Here is a 6,863-nt window from a genome sequence, read left to right as displayed (position 1 = left end):
GAGAGAGAGAGAGAGAGAGAGAGAGAGAGAGAGAGAATATTTTTAATATTTATTTTTTTAGTTCTTGGCGGACACAACATCTTTGTTGGTATGTGGTGCTGAGGATCGAACCCAGGCCGCACGCATGCCAGGCAAGAGCACTACCGCTTGAACCACATCCCCAGCCCATATCTGTTCTGTTTTAAGGCAGTTTTCTTTTACTTCCTTCTTTTCCATAGTGCATAATTAATATTTTATTCTTTCTTTGAATGCCTCGTAACTTTTTGCTGTACTCTGGACATTTTATATAATGTATTGTAGTAAGTCTGGGTTATGACCCCTTTAGGAGCTTGATATTGTTTGTTTATTGTTTGGTTAGTGACTGCTTATGTTATTTTAGTGAAGTCTCTTTCTCCTTCATTCTCCACCTCCTGCATTTTACAGTCTCTTATATTTCTCGGAGAAGCACAGCTTTTGGTGCAGCCTTAGTCATCCTGTAATGACAGTGACTTTTGTAGGGTGTTCTCCCTTTCTATTCAGGACCACACTGACCTGTTAAACTCGCAACAGTCCTGACTGATTTCTCTATTGTTTTCAATCATGCCCTGGGTTGTAAAGTTTGCACAAATTAATCCAATCAAACTCTGGATCTTTTGAATAGTGTTAGAAGTCAATGTCCAATTATTTTTCTGATCCCTACAGAGCTTCTCGCAACTGTATTATTTCTTAATCTTTTCTGCAAACTCTGGAAACATATAACTTATCTTTGAATCTCCTCCCAGTTGCCTTTAGCCACATTTACTGGATGAGAACATCCTGGAGTTGACCAAAAAAACAAGGAATTCTGAGTTGCCTCTACTGGCAGGAAACCACAATTCCATGGACAGGGATCCAGCATTCTCAGTATGCTGTGCACAAGGTAAAGCCTCTGTTTCATGAGTGGAGGTTGATTTAAAGAAGGGAGCCTCCCTCTCAACTACACTTGCTTGAAAATTAGCTTCAGCAACAGGTATCCCGGAGCAGGATGAAATACATTGGAATTCTCTTTCCAGGACAAAAGAATTACAGTTGGGAAGTAGTGGGAGAACAGCTCTGTGTTATTTGCTACATAGTATCTTTCAGCGTATTCTCTGCCTTGTTGAATTGAGCGGCAGGAGAGAGAAAAGTATAGTAGTCACCCTTTATCTGTGGTTTCACTTTCTACAATTTCAGTTATCTATAGTCAATAACAATCTAAAAATATTAAATGGAAAATTTCACAAATAAACCATATATATTTTAAATTGTGCAGCTTTGAGTAGTATGATGATATCTCATGCCATCTTGCTCCATCCCATCTGGGATGTAAATAATCCCTTTGTCCAGCATATTCATATGCTATACACTAACTGCCTATTAATGACTGAGTGGCCATTTTTGTTTTCAGATCAACTGTTTCATGGTATCAGAGAACATGTGTACAAGTAACCATTGTTTTATTTAACAATGTCCCCAAAGCACAAGAGTAGTAATGCAAAAAAGGCAAATCAGAGTATAAAACATGAAAGGATAGATTATTAACCTTGCCACTATGTGACAACACTTCAGAGCATATAGGAAAACATCTGTGTGTGTGTGTGTGTGTGTGTGTGTGTGTGTGTGTGTATTCAGTACTATGTGCATATTCAGGTATCCATTGGGGATCTCTGAACATATACCTTGCAGATAAGGGAAGGGGGACTATTATAGTGGTCTTGGTTCAAATAGGTATTGCTTAATTTTCTGTTCACCCTAGGATCATTTCCAAAGACTTTAAGTATTTCAGGTTCTATTGTAGTTTTCATCAGTTTTGCTGAATACATAACTGATTAATAGTTCCTCTTTATAAAAATAATCATCTAATATCTTTGAACTTCAGTTTCTTTTTTTTAAAGAGAGAGAGAGAGAGAGAGAGAGAGAGAATTTTAATATTTATTTTTAGTTTTCGGCGGACACAACATCTTTGTATGTGGTGCTGAGGATCTAACCCGGGCCACATGCATGCCAGGTGAGCGCGCTACCGTTTGAGCCACATCCCCAGCCCCTGAACTTCAGTTTCTACAACTGCAAAATGAGAAGACTGGTATAAATGGAAGTTTATTATTCCCTTAAAATTCATATACCATTCTATTTTAATGCTGCAACAAAATACATAAGGTTAAATAACTCAGCCTAAGTCATAAACTCAATGAAAGAAACAATGGCAAAATAGTTTTTGATTTATGTCAAACAATATAGAACAAACTTGCTATGCATAAGCAATCCAGATTTTGAATAACAGAAGACAGAAAAATTAACTATTGATTATTTCAACCAAGATCTTTCATCAAGGGAGGGGTTTCCACGTACATATATCCTCATAGTTAATCAATTGTCAAAAGAAAGGAAACAAATGCTCCATTGGGCATTTCCTGGTGATTTTATTTTATTTTATTTTTTATTCAGTAAATACTGCTGAGCTTTACTTTCACTAACGTATTGACTTTTTCTGGGTTTAACAATAAACAACAATGTTTTGTGAAATGAAATTTAAATTAATTTTATTCTCTATGACAGTTTATGAATTAAAAACTATCCTCTTGTGGTTGCTATGAAAACCATATACAGCTTGTTTAGCAAGGGAGGTTAATGAGAGAAAAACTTACCTTAATGATTAAAATATATGCCTGAGACTGTGTATCAGTATTCCCTGATGTAATTCATTCTATTAAATTGAATGTGGAAATATAACTTCAAAAAGAAATGTAAAGTTTCAATATTATTCTGTTTGGAATGTAAGGACATTATTTATCTACGATTGGCATTGTGTCCAAGTACAGTGAGATTGTACAAAATAGATAATTTTCCTCACCAGTTCTATAATGCTAAAATAGTAGAATTCATCCTCATGATGGAAACATATCCTATATTTTATCATTTGATATTTTATGTTTTGAAATAGGAATAACATAACTTCTCAGAGGATAAGATATTCCATTTGGGTTTGGACCTGATTTTAGATGTGTTTGAAGATGTTTTGCAATTGATATTTACGAAAAGTTTATTTGCAAAATCTTTCCCAAGGAAGACTCCCAGTTTCAGTTCCAACATGTACATAACTTGGGAGTCATCACTCTTATTCTTACGACAAAGAAAGCTGAACAAAGACTTTATTGCACACATTGTTGAGCTGAGTCACAGGGAAAAATCACAATTCCAACATTTATTGAGATAGTTGAATCCAGAGAATCAAAGCCAAGATCTGTTTACCTCTCAAATTTCTATTTTACATTTATAAAATACTCCATCCAGCAACAAAACATACAGTTTCTCAAACTTTAATAAGGCATTCAGCAAGATTAACTAGAGCTTGGGTCATAAAATATAACAACACATTTAAAAAGAAAAAAAATGTCATTGGACCATATGAGTGTCTATAGAAAATCTTGAAGAAACAACAACAATAATAAATTTATTTGAACTTATAAAGCAAAGCCACATGATGTAAGTTTACTGTACAAAAGTCAATTCCTTTTCTACATTAGTAAAGAAATAATTAGAACTTGGAATTTAAAAATATTATGATTTATAATTTCAAACCCTACAATGATACACTTTAGTTATAAATCTAACAAAATGTATGCAGGCCCTGTATTCCAAAAACTATGAAACACTGCTAAAAAATTTGAAAATCTAAATAAATGGGCAGATAACCTGTGTTTTTGAATTGAGTGACTCAGTATTGTTATGATATCAGTTCTTCCCAAATTTGGCTATAGATTCACTATAATCTTAATCAAAATCCCAGAAAGCTATTTTATGGATATTGACAAACTGATCATAAAATGTATAAAAAGATACAAAGACTAGGATAGCCAACACATCACTGAAGAAGAACAAAGTAAAAATAGAAACACTAAGCAATTTTAATATATACTATGAGACTACAGTAAGCAAGACATAATTCCACTGGCAAAAGAACTGCTACATAGATCAACAGAACATAATAGAGAGCCCAGAAATAGATGCATACACCTATATCTAATTGATGTTTGACAAAGAAACAAAGGTAATTAAAAGGAGAAATTGTATGGTTCTGAAACAAGTGGGAATCAATTTGCAAACAAATTATGATATGCACCCATACAAAAACATTGATCTCAGACTGGATCATACGTAATGCTAAATATAAAATTATTGAAAAAACCATAGGAGAAAATCTACATGACCTTGGATTTTTTGATGTTTTAAAATTCAACACCCATATCACAAACCATAAAAATATTAAAATTTGGCTTTATTAAAATTAAATTTTTCTGCTTTGTAAAAGGCACTGTTAAAAGAATCAAAATATAAATAACCTGTTGTGAGAAAATATTTATATGACAACTATATGATAAAGGATTTTATGTAAAATATGAAAACATTTCTTACAACTCAATAATCAACAGACTTTTTGTCAAAGAAGATATGCAAATGAAAATAAGTAAGTTAAAAAATGTTCAACATCATTTTTCATAAGGAATTGTAAATTAAGTTAACAAGATACCATTACACACTTATTAGAATTGTCAATATCCAAAACCTGACAATACTAACTGATGGCAAGGACTCAGAGCAAAAGGAACTGTGTTTTTTTATTATTATTGGTGGTGGGAATGTGAAGTTGTATAGCCACTTTGGAAAATGGTTTGATAATCTCTCCTGAAACTAAGCTTAATTTTACCATATGATCCAACAATCTCACTCCTAGGCATTTGTCAAATTGATTTGAAAATATATGTTCACAAAACACACACACACACACAAATTCTTATAGTAGCTTTATTCATTAATACTCAAAACTGAAGGCCACAGAGAAATCTTTCAATAGGTAAATGAGCAAAAATTTGGGTGCACCCATATATTGTAATATTTTTCAGCAATAAAAGAAATGAGCTCTCAAGCCATGAAAATATGGGTGAATCTTAAATGAAATTTTAATTGAAAGAAATCATTTTAAGTGAAAGAAACCATTCTAAAAATTATACATATTGTGTGATTGCAAGGTCATCAAAAATGAAGAAAGTCCAAGACACTGTCACAGACAAAGATAGGTTATGGAGACATGACAACTAATTGGAATGTGTTATCCTGGATGAGATCCTTGAACAGGAAAGGGACTCTAGATTAAAACTAAGGAAATCTCAGTTAAGGTTGGATTTCAATTAATAAAAGTGTTTAATATCAGTTCATTAATTTTACCTAACATACTATTCTAATGTAAGATGTAGTAATAGAGGAATCTGGGTTTAGAATATACAGGAAGTCTCTGTACTATCTTTGCCACCATTCTGTAAGTTTGACTATTCTAAAGATAGTTTTTTTAAAAATCTATTCCCAGGAGCCAATAAAGGAACCTTTAAGGATATAGGAATAGTCAGATTTAGAAACTCAAAATAACAACAATCATGTTACTAAATGTATTTTACATTGGCTTGCCATAGATTTAGAAAGTTCAGAGTACATGTCTTAGGACAAATTATAGCAATCACAGATTTTCATAAGATTGTCAATATTTCTCCAATTCACTAACTATTATTGGCAGGTGCTAACATAATCTGTCAGCTGTGTCAGCTGCAACACCAGAAGGTACCACATCCCATGAGTAAAAATAATGAGTCCTTATTCCCTAACAAATAAAACTAGATCATCTACATTAAATGAGTTGGTAATTCTCTTATAGGAGCAATAGATGATGCATGTATAAAGTGATTTTATTCCTCTTTATCTGGAACCTCAGTCAATAGTACAAGGTTTCCTGGCATAGAAAATGAGAGTATACATCTGTTTTATAAATGTTTTACATAAATATTATCTTGTCTTATATGAGATTCTTTGGGGACTTTTATCAGGTTTGTATAGCTAAGAGGCTAATGAATCTTTATTTGCTCGTGTGTACACTTTGCTACAAGAAGTGGATGTGGTATAAAAGTTCAAGGCCAAATGAAGTTTTCAGGAAATTTACAGGTAAGCCTCAATTTGTCTGCCTTTATTTTTTCAAACAATTCTAAGGGAGGACTGAAACTAATGATATTTGTTAGTATTAGAATTGTAAAAGTTTACTGTTTATGAAATTGAAGTTCATTTCCTTACTAAGCTATACAGATGTTCATCTACTTATGATCCCAATTAATATCCCAATAAACCCATCATGAGTTGATGCTATAATGAGTAACAAAAATGTATTCAATATACCTAAACTTCTGAAAATCATAACTTTGTCTAGCCTATGTTAAACATGCTCAGAAAACTTACATTAGCCTATCATTGGGCAAAATCATCTAATGCAAAACCTATATTATAATTTAGTGTGAATATTTCATGAAATTTGTTGAATATAGTAACTGTAGAGTATCAGTTGTTTATTCCTGTGATCACATGATTGACTAGGAGTTGAGGCTCCTTGTTGCTGCCTATCAGCTTGTAAGAATATCATACCCTATTGCATATGGCTAGCTCAGGAAATAATCAAAATTTTACTGAATGCATATCAATTTTGCATCATCATGAAGTTGAAAAACTGTAAGTTATAAGTCAGAGACTGTTTGTAATTGTAATCTTTCAATGCAAAAAAGTAAATTGTCTTCCAGCCTTTGATGTTCTCTTAATTATATTTAGGGGATAAGTATATGACTATTTTAGTCCCTCTAAGTCATTATTAAATATTATTAGATACAAAATCCAATAAAGCATTATTACTTTACATAGTTCAAAAGAAAAGAAATGTGTAGTACATTCTTTTAAATCAGTATTTTTATGAATGTTTTAGCTATATTTTAAAAATTAGAATAAAATGATGATTTGGAAAAGCCTTATAAATTTCAAATGACAAATAAAAATATTGA

Source organism: Spermophilus citellus (assembly GCF_964194105.1).
Source record: "Spermophilus citellus genome assembly, chromosome: X".
Taxonomy (NCBI): domain Eukaryota; kingdom Metazoa; phylum Chordata; class Mammalia; order Rodentia; family Sciuridae; genus Spermophilus; species Spermophilus citellus.
The sequence above is the reverse complement of the archived record's forward strand: the minus strand, read 5'-3'. Positions refer to the sequence as shown.